General features: G+C 45.2%; 1 protein-coding gene and 1 long non-coding RNA gene across 9 annotated transcripts in view; one reads left to right on the top strand and one right to left on the bottom strand.

The window, feature by feature from the left end:
* Window positions 1-19,768, bottom strand: part of LOC133368564 (uncharacterized) — a 34,479-nt gene that overhangs the window by 9,376 nt on the left and 5,335 nt on the right. The window lies entirely within an intron of this gene.
* ST3GAL4 (ST3 beta-galactoside alpha-2,3-sialyltransferase 4) overlaps window positions 1-19,768 on the top strand; it is a 215,895-nt gene that overhangs the window by 6,280 nt on the left and 189,847 nt on the right. For 3 of the 8 annotated variants that reach the window (XM_061592934.1, XM_061592932.1, XM_061592950.1), the window contains exons 1-2: window positions 3,658-4,134; window positions 7,307-7,433. The exons of 1 other annotated variant lie outside the window; for it this stretch is intronic. The gene's annotated coding sequence lies outside the window, so the exon portion shown is untranslated. Of the gene's footprint in view, window positions 1-3,657; window positions 4,135-7,306; window positions 7,434-19,768 lie in introns of those variants that run through there. 4 more of the 8 variants (XM_061592939.1, XM_061592941.1, XM_061592938.1 and 1 more) reach the window with 2 other exon arrangements.

Consider the following 19,768-nt stretch of genomic DNA (forward strand, 5'->3'; position numbering starts at 1 on the left):
GTTTTCCAGTTGCAGGGATTTTCTTCTCACCTAAGGAAATATCTAGAATTGGCACTCCCTACCTGCAGCATGAAAGGGAACAGCCCATTATATCATCCCATTCTTGCTCGCTTCGACTTAGCCAAATGATAGGGCCTGGAGGGGAAAACGTGTCACTAGGATGCCAAAAGTCTGACCCTGCTAACCTTTCTCTTACCATCACTTGTGAAAATGCACTTTGGGGAATATATTCAGATTTCTGAAACCTTGGATTTTTCAAACAATCTGGAATTGTTTCTTTTTGCAGTAAATTGTGTGGGGAATGGAGAAGGAGAGTGGAAACATGGGTGTATCAGGAGCACAGGGCAAAGAGTTGAGCATTGTAGAAAGCCAAGTTTTCAGGGCACCACCTGATAATTCCCTCTAATAGCGAATTCATGTGGTTGAGACTGTCTATGAGTTTGGAAGCAAAATAGGGCTACCCATAAATAAGGGTGTGGTATCTACGGTTTTTCAAGACTTCCTAGCCACACAGAAGTATAGAGGAATGTATACTGAAAGAAAAATGTATTTTAACACACACAAGAAATGAAAATATGTCCAGAAGTCAGGCAGACTGTAGCCCTCTTCAGACATTCCTTTCACTGTGCAACATTTTTTGTAATGTCTTTTCTCATAATATTGTTGCGCACCACCCCAATCTCCGGGCAGTGAGAGATCTTCAGGGTCAGCAGAGACTGTGGTGTCTTTATGAAATATGGTTTGTTTATTTACACACATTCTGAGCTTAAGATGGAGGGGTTCAAAGCATCAGCAGTCCAGTAGATCTTGCTTTTCCATCAGGCTTACAGGAGGCATCCTAAAGCCATGGTGCAGGGAGCCAGTCTCTCTGCTGTCTCTAGTTCCCAGCCTTTCCTCTGACTAAAACTAAAAACACAAGCTTCTCTTTGGCCTCCAGGAGTGGGGAGGGCCTAAAGAGCTTCAATACCAACAGGATCTCCCTGGCCCATTCACCAGTTGATGGGCACTTGGCAGCCCATTAGCCCACCTGGCCACTCTATTAGATTAACAAAAGAGGCTCATCTGAGCAGCAGAGCAGGTTTCTCCGCTGCAGAGCCCAGCTCCAAGTGCAGTTCCAAATCAGAGGCTGGAATGGGATTCAAAGAAATAATCTATCTCAGCCCCCAAACCTGTAACACTATCTTATTATTTATATAGATATTCAAGACATATCAAGGACTGCAACAAGAACAAATGAACAAAATTTACGCACACACTGATTTCCAGGACAGCATTTACATCTTTCAAAATCTCATCATATCTCAGATCACACAATGGAAACCATATGTAATTAAGACCTATCCAGAAAAAGAAATTAAAGTTATTTGTGTTGCGAGATAGGCCATGATTGAATTGCAGGTTGTGGTAGCCTATGGCTCTGAACAATAAAGACTTCATTCATTCATTCGAATTGCAGGTTGTTTTGTAAAAGGCGAATTCAATGGAAGTGTGCCAGTTTGCATAAAACGAGTTGGGTGTTTCTCGGCCTTAAATAAGTTTCCATTGGCAGTGATTGTCCCTCCATCATTGCTTTGTTGTTATGTGCCTTCAAGCAGATTACGACTTATGGCGACCCTATGAATCAGCGACTTTCAATAGCGTCTGTCATGAACCACCCTGTTCAGGTCTTGTAAGTTCAGGTCTGTGGCTTCCTTTATGGAATCAATCCATCTCTTGTTTGGCCTTCCTCTTTTTCTACTCCCTTCTGTTTTTCCCAGCATTACTGTCTTTTCTAGTGAATCATGTCTTCTCATGATGTGTCCAAAGTATGATAACCTCAGTTTCATCATTTTAGTTTCTAGTGATAGTTCTGGTTTAATTTGTTCTAACACCTAATTATTTGTCTTTTTTGCAGTCCATGGTATGCGCAAAGCTCTCCTCCAACACCACATTTCAAATGAGTTGATTTTTCTCTTATCCGCTTTTTTCACTGTCCAACTTTCACATCCATACATAGAGATCGGGAATAGCATGGTCAGAATGATCCTGACTTTAGCGTTCAGTGATACATCTTTGCATCTGAGGACTTTTCTAGTTCTCTCATAGCTGCCCTCCCCAGTCCTAGCCTTCTTCTGATTTCTTGACTATTGTCTCTATTTTGGTTAATGACTGTGCCAAGGTATTGATAATCTTTGACAAGTTCAATGTCCTCATTGTCAACTTTAAAGTTACATAAATCTTCTGTTGTCATTAATTTAGTCCTAGCCTTCTTCTGATTTCTTGACTATAATTGCTATATTCCCCAGCGAATGCTGCCAGTGGTTTAAGGATAAGTCCTGAGTAAGGATGGGGGAGAAATATGATCCAGTTCACATTTAAAGCCAAATCTATTAAATCCCCACTTTCTGAAACAACATGGGAACCAAAACACAGCCACCCTTCAAAATTTGCACTTATCTGAATTTTGTGATGCAGTTATCCAACCAACGTTGGAACAAATGCATATATTAAGGGGGAAATGTGCATAAAAACGAGTATATTAGTGGAAAATAATATACAAAAAGCATTATATTATGAGAAATAGTTTGCAAAAATGTGTACGTTAGCCACAGCTGCATATAAAAATGTTTGTTAGGATAAATTAGCACTGAATTTCCATTAGGATTTTTTTTAAAAAAATGTTGATTGCTGAAGAAATGTGGAGACATGAGAAACGGAGAACCAAAATTGACCGATCTTAGCATCCATTGGCTAGCTATAATTAAGTGTGCCGCTAACACCACATAAGCAACCCGTTCTTTCGATACTGTTCTCATCTTCATCCTCACTCTCACCATGCAGTTAACGTCACACGAAGCAGGAAGTGGGGGCAAGCTCTGCAAGTGTAAACTTTCTGTGCATTTTAGAACCCCCCGTTTTCTGAGGTTTCTGCAAGAGGCGGGAACCTACGCATGCAGAGCAGTCTCTCTGTTGCAGATGGTCCCGCTCCAACTTGTGGAGAGCGACGGAGAGGGTAGCGATGAGTGTACTCGCATAGAGAAAGGAAGGCTAGAAGAAGGCTTCTGTTGCTCTCGGTTTCCATCTACGTTTGAGAGCAAACTGTGGAGACAATGGCGAGCTTCTAGGCCAATGTTTATTGTGAGACGGGTGATCCTCAGGCATGCAAATGTTTTGTGAACGTGAGAGAAACGTGCAGACGCTGAATCCAGCAATACGAACAATATCTCTGACAGTGAGAAAGGACAGTCAAACGGTGACCGTGACAGAGAAGCAGAAAGCGGCATTCAAGCCTGGCCAGATTATTTTGTAAAGGAAGATGGTGGTTGTACACTCTTAGAAGGGGGCACGGCTGTGGCCATCACGAAGGGACCCTGCACGTCTGAATTTGCCGCTACGCTACCGAAGCGAAGGTCTTGGGAAAAGAGGCCAGCTGCCGAATGCGGCTTTTCGCGGGGCCGGCCTCGGTGGGCGCGTGCCTCTCGGCCCTTGGCTTCCCGCGCCTTTGCCCGTTCCTCCGGCGCCGCAGGACTTTTGCGTAAACGCCGCTCTCCGCGCCTCTGCGTGCGCCCAGCAGGCAGGCACGATCGCCCGGCGTTACCCACAACGGGAAGCACAAAAGGAAGGAAGGAGCCCACCAGCGCCTCCCTCCCTCCCCCCCTTAGCTCACGCCCCTTCCCCAATTTCCCGGCTCGCTCCCCCTCCTCCCTCTCGGCGCGCCAGCTGATCCCACCCCTCGCTCCTCTGTGCGCAAGCGTGGCCGAGGCAGGGGCGGACCGTCCTCCCAGCCCTCCTCGCCCCGTCCTCCCGCTCGCAGCCCCCCTCCCGCCAGCCCGGGCTAACTTCAGACAGTGTCACCCACTATTTTGCAACCATCCCTTTCCCTTTGCTGCAAACGGCAGCCTAGGCAAGGTGCGTTTTCCTGCCTGCTCGGCGAAGAAAACACAATCGGGAGGGAGGCACCCAGCCGCCTCCTGGGCACCTCTGCCACTTTCCCCAGCGCCAGGACCAGCGGCGGCGTCTCCTTCCCGGAGAGTTGCCTCTCGTCCGCCAGCTCAGCTCGGAGGATGCAAAGCCAGCCAGCCGCCTTTCCTCGGCTCCAGAAGCGGCCGTGAACGTGTGGGCGGGTCCAGCGGACACCCCGATGGCAGGCTGAGGGTGAGTTTGTTGGTCCCTCTGCACACACACGCCTGGATCGGGATGCTGAGCTCCCCAACAGACCCGTCGGAATCCGGGGTGGCTGCTCTCTGTCCAGGGAGTCGGGATTAAGTTTTCGCCCCCCCCGTCTGGCAAGCAGCTGCAGAATTGGTCTCGTGCGAGTGTGTGTGTGTGTGTGAGAGAGAGAGATCCTGATCTGCTCCCCAGCGAGAGGCTGACTTCTCTTTTGTTTAATTATTTTCCTTGCCGCGGAGCTAAAAATAAAATTGGGGAGAGGAAAGGAGAGGGAGGGGAAGACGAGCGGATTTAGAGGCTGTAAAAAGGACGCGGGGAGCCCGGCTTTCTGCTCCTTCGCCTGCTCTGGCTCTCTCCTCTCTCCCGGAGCACATCTGCACCCATCAGCCTGTTGTGTCTTAAAATATGTTTGAACTTGCAGCTCTCTCTGCCTCTTTGCTTTCCTCCCCTTCTCTCTCTCTCTCTGTGTGCATTTTAAAACCTTAATTAGAAATGGATCTGGTGAGGCGAGCTCTTGTCGGTTTTTTTGATGCTGTCTTATGGGGCAATTGGTTAGTTGGTTAGTTAGCTGCGGGCAAACTAGTTCAGCAGAAAAACTTCAGGCTTGGCAAAGCTTTGAAAGAGAGAGAGAGAGAGAAAGAGAGATGTGGTGGCATCTCTTTAATACGTTGGCTTGTGTGGCATAACTGGTTTTTTGGTTAAGATGGGGAAGGTAGGAAGCAGCCTTAAACCCAGTCAGACTGTTGGTCCATCGAGCCCAGTACTGTCTGCACTGACTGGCAGGGGCTCTCCAGGGTTTCAGGCAGGAGATGTTCTCAGCCCTACCTGGAGATTGAACCTGTGGACCTTCTGCATGCTTAAGCATGAGCCCTTCCTCAAGACCTTAAGATAATTATAAATAGAAGTGTAGTGATCCAGGGTCTCTGGGGGTCTTAGATCCCTTACTTTTTTGGGAGCAGGGTCCCTATGTCTCCAGTGTTCTATGAGCCATTCAACATGAAAGGGGAGTGTGTTAGCCACTGAGAAGAATCTTGTTACATGTCTCCTTGTCCTTTCCTGCTGATTGGAGCCAATCAATGAAAGAAGGTGAGCCAACCACTGAGAAGATTCTTCTCAGTAGCTAATACGTTCCAACACACACCTCTTGCATGCTGATTGGCTCATAGGGACATCTGTTGTTCTGGGAGAAGGTCACATGGGAAGGACAAAAGAGTTTGGAGATGACGATGGAGAGCAAGCGAGGGGATGTGGCTATGAGGGGGCGTGGCATGACCATCATGAAGGGACCTTGCACTTCTGAATTTGTCACTGCACTACTGGTTGTAAAGCAAGGAACTGAATTGTTTTGGACTATATAGAATGCATGCAACAACTATGGCAGGGGATAGGGAAGCAAATGTTGCTCGATTGCAACTGCCTTCATCCCTGACCATAGGCTTTGCTGGCTAGGGCTGATAAGAGCTATAGGTTCCAGGCTGTGGTCTGTAGGCACTCGAGGCCATCACGTTGCTGAAGCTTAGCAAGTCTGGGAAACACACGGATGCTGCCTTGGGTTCTATGATGAAAGAAAGGCAGGGCATACAGGTAATATATATGTAACTAGTTTAAGGTCTCTACCTTCAGGGGAAGGGCCATAACTCAGTGGTAGAGGCCAGCTTGTTGGCTTCTGAATTCATGAGAATGAGCTGTGCTATAGATATACCCAATGGGCTGTATCCAACATCAGGAACATTAGGATGCTGCCTTATGCTGTGTCAGACCAATGGTCTATCTAGATCAGTACTGTCTACTCTGACTGGCAGCTGCTCTCCAGGTTTTCAAGCAGGAGACCTTCCCAGCTCTACCTGGACATGCTGCGGATTGAATCTGGGGTCCTTTTGCATGCAAGGCAGATACTGTACCACTGAGCTACAGTCTTCCTGCTGAAGGGCTCTTGTGCCAGTGGACCAGTGAGTTTGGATGCTGCGCAGTGGAGGAATCCAGTGCAACAGTTCTGCCAACTCATTGCGCAACAGATGGTGCAATCTGTTGTGCAGCAAAGTTACCAGGAACCTGCTTATGCGTTCTCTTGCACAGCAATGTTCCACTCGTGCAAAGTTTTACCAGCAGAACAAGTACAGTATATCACGATTTAATGTAGCAGGAAACTAGATACAATCCAGTGGAAACCTGTGAAAATGGTGAAGAGGTGTTGTTGGCCGTTGATGCTTAGAGGCCTTGCCAGCCAACAGGGCTGTTAAAATTCTTGGGGACCGCCTGGCCTTTCTAAATAGCCCAAGGAGGTAGCGTCTCCATAGGTTTATCTAAAGCTGCCTGCCAAATTATTTATAACGCTTAACTTCCGATGTACCTCCTTCAAAGTGTTTAAAGTAGGTCAGCTTCTAGTCGTTCAAAAGGACCACTAATTAGAATCATTCCAATAATTAGCTGGGGGGCAAGATACATCACACAATTCTTTAAAGGCCTTGAGCCTGGGGGAGTGCAGAGAGCTGTATTGTGTAAGGCAGTCCTTTCTGCTTCCTTGAAGCTTGTGACAGGGAAGGGGCATAGTTCAGCGGATGAGCACATGCTTTGCATGCAGAGGGTCCTAGTTTCAATCCCTGGCATGTCCAGGTAGGGCTGTGAGCCTTGTGCTTCAAACCTGGAGAGCTGCTGGCAGTCACTGTAGATCTGTCCTCCTCGAACCTAGTGCCCTCCAGATGTTTTAGAGTACAACTCCCATTATCCCTTGACCATGCTGGCTGGAGCTGATGGGAGTTGTAGTCCAAAATTCTGGAGGGCAGAGGGTTGCGGGAGGCTGTACTGAGCTGGATCATGGATAGTGAACCTGTAACACACACCCTCAGGCATTGTTGGACTACCCATCAGTCCAGCCAGCATGGACAATGATCAGGGAAGATGGGAATATAGTCAACGACATCTAAAGCCAATGTGGGGAATGTTTGGCCTTCCAGATGTTGCTGAACTGCAACTCCCATAATCCCTAGCCATTGGCCATGTTTGCTGGGGCTGATGGGAGTTGTAGTTCAGCAGCATCTGGAGGGCCAAAGGTACCCCAACCCTGATCTATAGGGTCACAGATTCCTCAGCCCTGAACTCGCTGGACCAATGTTCTGTCTTGATCTAAGGCAACTTCCTTACGTTTATACTGTTTCAGGTGCTTCTGGTCATCTGATCCTGGCTGGAGGCCACCTTCAGTCTCTTCAACTTTTCTGCTGCTCTTTCCCCAAATCAACACTTCCAGCAGGACTCTGCCACACATTCCTCACTCTGGAACTCTCCAGGTTTGCTTCAAGCTAGCATGCTTACAACTTTCTCTCATTTTCATGTGCTGTAGTAGTTTGCCACATTTGCCTTTTAAAACATTTATTTGCTGTATTTTTTTATCCCTGTGAATTGCGGGAACGTAGATTTAAAAAACAGCTACTACTCTGGGGCATATTTGTATGATCCTGGAAAGTTGTTGTTCTAAACAAGCACTAATAGCATTTTCAAATATATCTTTGTAACAAAGACAACAAAGGTAGAATAAGGTAGGTGAATTCAGGGGAGGCTAAAGAATCATTAACATGATTGCCCATATATTTGTGAAGTTGTGGTTTGAAATCTGATGGATCACGTGATGTTTTTCTGCACTAGTTCACACTTGAGGGAAATACTTTGTATCAGTCTATCCCATATGTAGTCTATCTGTTCCACATCTCAGGTCTAGAGCTTAATTTTCCCCTGCGATTCTGTGGCAAATATTGCTACACTAAGGAGAACAATGAGATATTTCTTCTAGAAAGAAATCAGGATTGTGATGGGTGTGCATTTGGGTACCACTAAAGAGCATTGGGTATATATGCAAGACTTAATCTCATATGTGGCTCAAGTTTTGAACCTGTTTTCAGGGCCAGTGCTGAGCTGTGAAAGGTGCCTCTGAACATGTAATGAGTGCATTTTCTTTGCCTGTAAAATAAGCACAGTCTTCGCATCTAGAATGAAGAAGGCCAAATTAAATATTATGTTAAATGCACAATTACTTTGAATTTGTCTTAGTAGCAGCTGGGTTCAGGGAATCAGAATTGGGACCATGGCATGCAGGAAGAGAAGGTTTAACTCTTTCTCGTTGCACCATAGTCCCAATGAAAACCTCACCCCCCAACCCTGCTACTTTCCATGGCAGGGAAGCTGTTTTTGGCTGTTCTTTTACAGGGCTTGGCATGTTACATAAGCTTTTATTTAACACACACACCCCGGTGAAATCATGTGAGTACATGCTGGATTAATCATATGGGGTAAGTAACCTCATACACTGGAGCCACTGGTTAAGGAAAATCTAGGAGGAACAGATGGGGATTTTTCCCTTGCACCTTAAGTGGGGCAACTTAAAACTCTTATCCCATTTGCTATTAAGGTGAATGTGCATGTTGAGGACTTAGGTTGAGAGGGGAATTTTGTTGCTAATGCTTTGAGAGTCCTGGCTGTTCCTGCAAATTAAAACTTATGATTTCTTTTGAATTGACTTCTGTTTTGTGGTGATCATTTGTGTGTGTGTGTGTGTGTGTGAGAGAGAGAGAGAGAGAGAGAGAGGGAGAGATATATATTTGCCATTGGTCCCTTCCGCATGCCCTCTTTTCTGCCCAACCACCCCCATATTGTAGGCTGAATGTCTACTCAGTGCTGTGCTCAAGAAGGCTCCCTGCATGATTAAATACCCTTTTAGATTCATGATGATTTGTGCTCATGATGGCATCAGGGTAATCCTGCTTTCAATTCTGTTGCACCTGCAAAGGTTTTGGGGCAGACATAATGCTTGGTTTCCAATCGGGGCACGTTCCATCGTTTCCTCCTGAAACCCTGTAACATTTTGTACCAGAAGTGTTCTGATTCTGTTTTGGTCCTGCTTTTTTTTGCCCTATAGCACAAGAGCACCCTTCCAGATGGCAATAATGCAATAACATCAGGAACGCACTGCAGAATTACTAGTAAAGCAGAATGATGTGTAGACTGTGCAGTATGAATCCACCACTAATGCTCTATTGTTGCGTCAATACATGCAGAATATGCCTGGAAAAAAACACCAGTCTGGATGGGCCCTAAGAATCCTGGAAGATCAAGGTTCTAAATTGCACAGGGAGCCTATTTGAGTAGGCACTGCTGTAAACATTCAGCCCCCCAACACATGAGGAGATGGACGGATGCAGGAATGGTAATGGGGACATGAGGGAGGGAGAAGAACCAATGGGCTCAGCCCTGCTGTCCCCATCCCATGACGGTAATCACTTGGGGGAGTGAGGGAGGAGGACTGAGGAGGACAGATATGCACTGTGCTACAAGAGACCAGCTCCAGTCTTTCTGTGTTCACTTCCCCTGCAGCGTCCGGTTATGGGTTACTATTGGCCACAGGGTGGAGAGCTAGATAGAAGATTGGTAAGATCACAGCTGCTGTGGTTGCAGGAAGTTCAACTGCCTTCTAGAGCATACATCTAACGTACAGTAAGCTTTCAAGGATGTGGCACTTGTAACTGTGCTGGGACCTGCTCATACAGTCACGGTTCCTGGGGTGACAACTGAATTCTCCTCCTCATCTGAATTGTTGACATGTTCAAGAATTAATTGGAAATAATTGAAATAGGTTGAATGCTGACAATTCGTGGCAAGATTGGTGGCTTCTCGAAGTTGATGGTAGCATGTGAGTGGGAGAGACTTGTTAGCTTTTATTTATTTTTATTGTTATTTACTACATGTACTGTATATCCCGCCTTTTCTCCAAGGAGCTCAACGCAGTGTACATAGGTCTCCCCTCCACGCTGTCTTCCCAACAACCCTGTGAGATAGGTGGAGATAGCTGACTAGCCCAAGTTCAACTTGTAAGCTTCATGACTCAGTGGGGATTTGAGCCCTGGTGCCTGAGATCCTTGCCCAACCACTACACCTCATTGGCCACTCAGTGACATTTGGCACAATAGATTATTATCAAAACCTTTTAGATCCCCTAAGGGGGTTAGAGTTGGGGGTGCTGTCTGGCAGTTTTCCACGGAAAAGAAGGGATGGGTATTGCAAGGTTCCATCTTATTGTCAGTACTTCATACCACATGTATTCAACTGCTTGGAAAAATCATTCAGTAATTAGGAGGACCGTGTTATCGATATGCTGATTTTACAGCTGTTGTCTTAAACGTTGAGGGTGATCTCTTATTTTAAAGTAGATGCTTAATTTCTATATGTTTCCTTGCACATTAATGCTTAAAATAAGCCAATATGAAGAATAGCAGAAGAATAGCTGCTTTGAGTGGGAGGGTGTTCCACAGGCTATTCAGAGATCACTGTGGGTGAATTTACTGTTCACATAAACATATTTATCACTGACACCGGCATGTTTAGCCATTCCAGAGGGAACATCCATTTTGCTACACATCACTGATAACTCAACTCTTGTCAGTGGAGTTGGTCCAGATTTGCCTGTCACTCAAGGATAGAAAATTAAAGTGAATTATATACATATGTGGATGAGTTCTGTCCCCCCCCCCACAAGATACTTAATTAATTTCATTCACTGGTGATCACTCATGGCCGAGTAAGATTGTCTTCCAGGGTAAAGTCTTTAACAATGTGTCCGTAAGTGACTGTGGAGGCCAATTCTGGATCCACACAGCCTCCCACAGTGAGGACATAGGTTTCCAGATGGAAGATGGTCATGATGAGGATTTGCTTGACGTGCCTTCCATTAAGCTTGTTTGTCACTTTCGCCCTGTACTCGTGCTTCTTCAAAGTCCATAGCACCTTTGATAATGGCCGACCTCCAATTGGGATGCTCATGGGCCAAGGCTTCCCAGTTCTTAATGCTCATGTTACATTTTTTTAGATTAGCTTTGAGAACATCTTTAAACCTCTTTTGCTGTCCACCGATATTCCGTTTTCCATCCTTAAGTTGGGAGTAAAATAGCTGCTTTGGAAGACTGTGATCAGGCATTCGAACAACATGGCCGGTCCAGCGAAGTTGATGTTGGAGGATCATTGTTTCATTGTTGTGGCTGAAATCTTGGGGTTCTGTGTTTATGTGATCAGGGATCAACGTATGATTTAAAATTTGACACAGGAACTGCTTTATACAGTATGTCTGACCATTGGTCCATCTTGGCTCAGTCCTGTCTATGCTGACTGGCAGCAGCTCTGCAGGGTATCAAGCAGGTATCTCCCCATTTTTCCTGGAGATGCCGAGGATTGAACCTGGGCCTTCTGCATGCAAAAGAGGTGCTCTACTACTGAGCTACGGCCCCTTTCCCCTACAGAGGAAACGGAGGGAGAGGGTAGAAGTAAGGCAACAGTCAACAGAAGCAATATGTGGTGGTTTCAGAAGCACATGTCTAGGGTTATCTTCAGGCTGCGTTATAGTAGAAGGTTATCAAAGGGAATCCAAAAGGAAACTTCTGGGGCTTCAAAGTGAAAAATCATAGCTGCTACCTTGAACCACTGGTGTCATGGAAGTAAACCCTGCTAGCATCGCCATCCTAGTCGGAAGATAGCACTTGACCAAGGGCCTGAGGGCCACATTCCCTTCTGGGCAACCTTCCAAGGGCCGTATGCCAGTGGTGGGCTGGGCCAGAGGCAAAAGTGAATGGAAAAACAAATGTAAACATTACCTTTGTCCAGTAGGCTAGTTTCTACACACGCTCACACCAGGGCTATGGAGTCGGTATGTCAAACCTTCGACTCCGACTCCTCTATTTTTCTACTGTCCAACTCCGACTCCTTCATAAATGGCAAATGTATATTAATGTATATTAAAATATTAATTTTATTTTGAAGTTGGAGTCAGTACATCTCTTCTGACTCCACACAAAATTGCTTCCGACTCCGACTCCACAGCCCTGGCTCACACACCCCTCTCTATCCTCCAAACAAGCAAGAGGCATTATAAGAGTTCAAGGGTGCATTCCAGGCAGGCCAAAACCCTTAGGGTTCAAAGCAGGGCAGTGAGGGGTGTGGTCTAGGGCCACTTAGAGAGGCTTGGAGGGCCACATATGGGGCCCGAGTCTGAGATTCCCTGCTCCTGCATTACACAGAATGAATAAACTCAGCCAGAGAACAAGTTGCCCCACAGAGTTAGAGCCAATGATCTATCTACTTTGCAGAATGAGGAGGTAATAGACTAGGGTGGCAGAATTCTGTATTTCTGCAAGAAACCTTTTCACTCATGTGCTAGTTAACTACATGCATGGAGTTGCTTTTGGTTGTCTCCTCCCCCCCCCCCCGGGTTAATTGTGGTGGAATTTTAATACCTCATTGCTACTTACCCTGTGGTCTGAAGTGGCACACTAAAACCACCTGCTGACTCATTCTGTGTAATATGTAGATTTTGTTTTAATGTGGTAGAGAAACTTGTCGTCTTATTGGGAACCTGAATGAAACTGGGCCAAAACTTCAAAAGGTGTGTTGAAAGCAATTCTTTGGGTGCCTGGGAGAGGAAGGGAGAGAGCCTTTTCCAGAAGGCAAATAGTCGAACATGTGAGGAAGATCACAGCTGGATCAGACTAAAGTCCTGTCTAGTCCACATTAAAAAGCACAGGTACCCCCAATACAGATCCTTGGAGGATCCCGCTTCTTACATCCTTCCATTGTGAGAACTGGCCATTTATTTCTACTCTCTGCTTCTTGAGACTTGTGATTTGTCAGAAATTGACAAGGGAAATGGTTAATCTGGCGGCTTTCAGGGTTTATGTTCATGCAAGAAAATGAATGCTGGAGGTGGAAATAGCAAGAAGTTGGTTCCCTTGGGATGTTGTTTAACTGGTGGTAAGGGCAGGATTTATAGTCCGTTATTACTTTGCGATGTGGGCAGCTCATTACATGAAGTAATTTATCTTCAGCCCTGTGGAGTTCTCACCTCCCACACAAGGGAAGCATTCTTAATAACTGCTTTAAGTTTCCCAGTGGCTATTCTGTATATATGAGCCTGGACTGGGCCTTGGAACTATGTTTTAATCCTGAGGTCAGCAGTGGAGCAAATGAGGCAATTGTGCAAAGAGTGCCTTTGAGCACATGTAGAATGTGTTTCTTCAGTTACTGGCCTGGTTTGCACATAACACTAACCATGGTTTATTAAATGATGGTCTCTTTGATTGTCCTAACTTTGCACAGTGGCTTAACTATGGTTTGTTTACTGCCAAGAAATCACAATCTGAAGCCATGGTCTGTTGCTGGCTTATGAACCTTACTGTTACTGTTGCATGTGAACCCGACACCCTTCCTTCACCATGTTTTGGCCACCCTGGCACTGCCACTCATCAAGGTACAAAGGCACGAGGCAAGAGCAGCTGGGAAGCAAACCAAACTTTGGAGAAACAAGTCATGGTTTGTTTGAATGTATGTAGGACAACTCGGTATTTGTGGTATGTTAAACAAACCATGGTTTAACATTATGGGTGAACCAGGCCGCTGTATAATAAGTTGTATCCAGGTCACAGGATACAGCTTCCAAGCAGGTTGGAGCCTTTCTTCGGATATACTGACTCTCCCCCATATGTCCTCTTGTGGGGAGCTAGTTCTTAATTCTGCAGGGTTTTCCCCAGATAAATCTGGTCATACCATTCCTTTTCAACGGATAGGGGTATTTTCACTCTACTTTAGATCCATAGTGTGTAGTTGGTTTCAAAGGACTGTGAGTAGGAAGGACAGTGGCCACTGCACCAAACTCTCTGCAGACACCAGAGATTTCACACAGTACTATAATAGGCAGATTCTGTAGCTGTTCTTGTGCATCTGATTGTGCAAGAGGTTGCACAAGCTTTGCAACATCTATGGATTCAGTTTTACTTTTTCACACATTGTAATGCAGTTTTCCCAACCTGATGTCCTCTAGATGTTACTGGAACACAAATCCAATTTTGTAGAAGTTGGCATGTGTTTTAAAATGTTTTTAGCCCAACTGTTGCTTTCAATTATATTTTGAAATTTTAAAATATCTGCTTTTAACTTTATCTGCCATTGACAATTTTAATGTTTGTTTTATTTTTTGTAAACCTCTTAGAGGTTCTATTTGCAATCAAGTAATATATAAGTTCTGTTAATTTTTAAAAAAAATAAAGGTCCCATCTTCCCTGACCATTGGCCATGTTGGCAGGGGCTGATGAAAGCTGGAGTAGAAATGTGAAACCCAGAAAAAACCAGACATTCCCCCCCTCTGGCTTGCCCCCCCCAATTGTTCCAGAAAAATGAAACAACAACAACATTTCCCCCCTGAATTTTTCTGTTTTTTGGGGGAGGCCTTCACATGTCTAAGCTGGAGTCAAACAACATCTGGCAGGCACCAGGTTGAAGACTGTTGTAGTGAGAGGTTTGTAAAGCAGGTTTTCACTGAGTGGAAGACTTCCCTTGTGTGAAGAAGAAACGATGGAGGAGAAGTAACCCAACCTTTAGATCTGCAGATGTTGCTGGACTACAACTCCCATGAGCTGCAGCCAGCGTGGCCAATGGTCAGGAATGATGGGAATTGCAGTCAGTAATGTCTGGGGACCCAAAGGTTGGGAAAGGCTGAGGTAGACCAATTTAATCTTTAGGAATGTAGGAAACAGCTTTATGCCAAGTCAGATCATTGGTCCATGTAACTCACTATTGTCTTCACTGACTGGCTGCGGCTCTCTGTGGTTTCAGGCAGGAGTCTTTCTCAGTCTTGATTGGACATTAGGACCCTTCCTCATGTAAAATCATGAGTACTGCCATGAGCTATGGTCTTTCCCCAAGAGACATTCCTATAAATATTAGGCTGTTGCCGAGAGCCAGCGTGATGTAGTGGTTAAGGTATTGGACGACGACCTGGGAAACCAGGGTTCGAATCCCTACACAGCCATGAAGCTCACTGGGTGACCTTGGGCCAGTCACTGCCTCTCAGCCTCAGAGGAAGGCAATAGTAACCCTCCTCTGAATACCAGTTACCGTGAAAACCCTATTCATAGGATTGCCAGACGCTGGAATTGACTTGAAGGCAGTCCATTTCCATTTTTCTGAAGGCAGAGAAGCAAGGCCAGCCATTTTGTTGTTGGCCTGCTCTTCTTGTGAGCCAACAGGAGATAGAACAAATGGGATGTCCAATAGAGCACTCATGGAGGCTGCCAGCTGCCCATGCCCTTTCCTGGGTTTCTCCATTCTGTTTCCATTCCTCCTTTTCCCCTCAAGAGACTTCTTAGGGTTCTGTGATCACTGAGCATGCTTAGGCTTCATTGGACCATATTGGGTTTTCTCCCAAGCCTGCCGATGCCTTCTTTTTTGTGCATGGGTGGTGATGTTTTGAATACATAAAGATGGGCTCTTGGAGAATGAATAGGTCATTAATCTATAGGATGTTGAGTTAGTTGCACTGTTCCATGGTCTAACCCAGCATGAATGCTCCTTATATAAACTGAATTCAGGGAAAACCTGTTGCGTCTGTAAATAAGCTTTTCTTTGCTAAGGCTGCTTAGTTGGATTTTGGAATTGGTATCTTTGGGAGGAATTTTGCAATCGCAGTATCTGACGGCATGTACATTTGCGTTGTTTAGTCTGTATTTTCTGCAGAAAAGAACTTTGTCCGCTGTCCAAGATGACCTTCAACCTGGTGGTATAACATCTAATAACTGAATAGCATTTTTAAAATTATTAGTGTGTTTGTTTGCAAAAACAGCTGAAAAACTGTTGCAAGACAGCACAAAAAGTAAGAGAAGAAGAGTTTAAAAACAATACAAAGTGTACACTTATGGCAGAGACCTATTCATCCAGCTGGAAAGCTTGTCGGAACAAAAATGCCTTCAATTGTTCTCAGAAAGGGCTGATAGTGAGCACCTATCATATTTCAACAGGAATACTGTTCCACAGAACAGGGCAATACTTACAGAACAGGGACATTAATTACTTAGATATTTGGTTTCCCACCACTACCACAACATTCTGGCACCATAAATAACAAAAATCACCATAAAAGGCATATTGGCAATTAAAATAGATGAAATTGGATTCACAAAAATATCACAATGGGATTAGCACATCATTTAGTTAACAAAGGCCTTCAAGCGCCTTTTGAAATGTTTTAGCCAGCTGACTACATAATGGGAGGTGGCTAGCCCTCTGACAAAGAGTTCCACAATGAGGGTGCCACCACTGAAAAAGGCCTTGCTTCTGCTCACTGCCTTACAAGACTGTGGCACCAAAACAAGACTTCAGATGATGACCTCATCATGTGGTGGGGAGGGGCTCAGAGAAAGTTCCCTCTTTTTTTAAGTTTTCTTGCATCTTGTTGAGATCTGCTTCTTGCTTTTCTTTATTGTGGAATGAAACAGCATGTGACGTTTTTCCTGTTGTTTTGAATGAACCCCTCGGTTCTTGTTCTTTTCATGAGTTCTGCGTTATCTGCTCATCATGGTAGGTAAAAGAAGAAAGTGCCCCAACACCCTTTTTTCCTGTTCTCTCTTTATTCTTTTTCTCTTCCTCTACTAGTGTTTACCACTTTAACGGAAACTGCTGTGTAGGTGGATGCTCACGGTATCTTTTGTTAGGAAACAATTCCGGCGTATAAGACGACTGGGCGTATAAGACGACCCCCAACTTTCCCAGTTAAAATATAGAGTTTGGGATATACTCGCCGTATAAGACTACCCCTCTTCCAACGCACACCAAATAAAAATTAAAAAAACATCAGATTTGATTTGCAATGCTAATGGGCTCTCAGAGAGAACGGGAAAAACGGCCATTAAAATGGCGCCCGTAGAAAAAGCGGGAAAATCGAACAAGAATGACGTTTATTTTGCCCAGCAACAACTGTTAAAAAACGTAATGAGCAATGGCGGGCAGAAAAGAATGGCATCTGAAATTTTAACTGTAAAATTAGAGAGAGCCGCCACGGTAGAATACGGCCGCGGGACTGAACCACTTAATCGTGGCTGGTGGAAATATGCTAGAAAAAACTCCGTAAAGGAGGCAGTACAGCCTGTAAACTCCCGTAGCCGAAGAAAAATCGACCAACAGGCAAAGCGCAGCCGCAGGCTGAGAGGACTGTCTAGGGCAGAAACAAAGCACCGCGGACGAGGAGCAAGGCAGCCCAAGCAAGAGGAGCCGCCAAAAGGGGAAGGCAAAGAGCTGCAGACACAGGCTCCAGACGGGGAACTAAAGCGCCGCCCGTAAAAATCAAAGACGAAGGGGAGCCGCAGCCTCAGGCTCCCGATCGTCAGGGCACAAAGGGAAAAAAAGGGCTGGAGAAAATCAAAGACGAAAGAAGCCGCAACCGCAGGCTCCCAATCGTCAGGGCACAAAGGGAGGATCGGTAGAGAAAAAGGGGGTCGGAGGCTGCAGCCGCAGCTCCTGGCCAAGCCGCGTCCGCTGCTGAGGCGAGAGACCGCAGCTGCGGTCTCTGTTGCTGGGGATAAAACACAGACACCCAGCAAGGAGGAGAAATTAACAAGGAAATTGACACACAAGCAAAAAGAACGCGGCACCCCAAGCCAGCAGCGACCACACACACCCGCACTCCTCTCCACTCCAGCAAACGATGTCATCAGCGGCACAAGTAAGGTGGGGTAATAAGTGGTAGATGGTAGACGACACCCGGCGTATAAGACGACCCCCGACTTTGGAGAAGATTTTCCGGGGTTAAAAAGTCGTCTTATACGCCGGAATATACGGTAGTAATTCTGTTATCTCATTGTTTGTGGTTATATTCCTATTTTAATATTTTCACAAAGGTTCTCTCTGTTTCTCTGGTTGAGGTTTGGAATGACCCCAAAGCCTCTTGTATAGAGGAATTCAGCTTGAAAATCTAAGTCCTCCCAATATTATATATGTACTTTGAGGTTTTCCTAAGTCCCCTTACATGTGTTATTTACACTTTAGACTGTTTGGGACTTTAAGGTTCCCCCCCACCAAATGTTTTTATTGATTTTTCCAAATATAAGAACAACAATGTCCAAAAACTGTAAGTAGAAAATAAACCATAAAACATGTAAAACCAATCATTGTGTCTTTTTACAAATATTTTGTGTATATGTATGTACATAGAATAAAAGCTGGGAATCCGGAGTAGTTAAAGTTGCACAAAGTAGCCTCTCCACACCGCTGCCTGGGTCATTGGGGGGTTTGCATAAAGATTTGTTATTGTTAACATAAAACATAAAGGGGCAACCGTACCACTTTAAACTTACCATGTTTAGCCACCCCTTGGAGTATCCTCCTGTGATTAAGTCAGATACTCAGACAATGCAATGTCCCATACCCGTGCCCACCAACCTTCTTTTGAATGGGGTTCATCTGCTTTCCATTTACTAGCTACTTCCATTCTGGCTGCTGTTAACAATAGCGATACCAGTTATTTGTGGTGGATCTTTGAGCTAATGGCACTTTCTAATAACAGCAGGGCCAGGGAGGGGTCCGGAGTCAGACTCTGGGTTGTGATATTTGAAATTGTGGCAAATACCCAATTCCAAAAGGGGCATAGCTTTGGGCATATCCATCACATATGAATTAGGGTGCCCTTATCTCCACAGCTGCGCCAACACAGAGGAGAGCCATTCAGGAATGCATGAGAGCTTGACAGGAGTCCAATGCCATCTTAAAAGTGTTTTTAAAGAGGATTCTTGTATCTTGGCTGAAATTGTTTTGAGGGGAGGATGTGACCAGACTTGTTCCCATGCAATATCATCAATCTTCCAAGCGCCCAAATCCTCCTCCCATGCCATTTTTAATCCAGCTGACCCTCCCATAGTCGTGTCAGTTTAAACTCTATAAATGTCAGCTGCCAAATACTTCAAGTTGTAGATGGAGTTAATGCAAAGATTCTCAAAAGGTGTGAGTGAATGCAAAGAAGCCACTTGTCCCACCATTTTGCTAGCGAAGAGCCTGATCTCAGCAATTTGGAACCAGTTTATTTTCAAACCCCTTAGCCTGAGTCGAAGCGATGCCTCTGAAATAGGGCACCCTTTTTCAAACAAATCCTGAACTTGGTATAGTCCTTTCTCCCCCCATCTTTCAAATTCTGCATGTTTATCAGGATGAAAGAAGTCCTTATGGTACAAGAAAGGAGTAAGGGGTGACTCCCCAGGTGACAAGTGTTTACGCCAACTTATCCAAGTCCTCATTGTAGTTCTGGTGAATGGATGGGGAAGTGCTTGAATTATGGGCTAGGTAAGGCGTATGAAAAGCAGTGCACTTAGAGGGATTGGAGTTGCCTGTAGCTCTATTTGTATCCATGGGATACCTGTTGAGCCTTTGATTAAGTGTATTAATTGTTTTAGTTGGAATGCGTTATAGTAGCTCCTAAAGTTAGGTATCCCTAGGCCCCCTTTCGCTTGAGGTCTGTAGAAAGTAGAGACTCAGCTTCCTTTTCCCACCATGGATATAGTTGTTAAGGAGCTTTTGCCATCTGGCAAAATGTTTATCAGCTGTGTGAAGGGGGAGGGTCTGGAAAAGGAAGAGGAATTTAGGTAATAATGACATCTTCACTGCTGTGATGTGGCCCAACCAACTCAGATTGAGACGGTACCAATTTAAGAGTGTTCTCCTCGTAGAGCTCTGTAGATGTCCATAGCTGCCCTTCCATAACTGATCTGTTTCGCGAGTTAAAATAATACCTAGATAACGGAACCCACCAAAGAATGGAGAGAAACAGGAATTA

The sequence above is a fragment of the Rhineura floridana genome, chromosome 12 (genome assembly GCF_030035675.1).
Source record: "Rhineura floridana isolate rRhiFlo1 chromosome 12, rRhiFlo1.hap2, whole genome shotgun sequence".
Classification (NCBI taxonomy): Eukaryota; Metazoa; Chordata; class Lepidosauria; order Squamata; family Rhineuridae; genus Rhineura; species Rhineura floridana.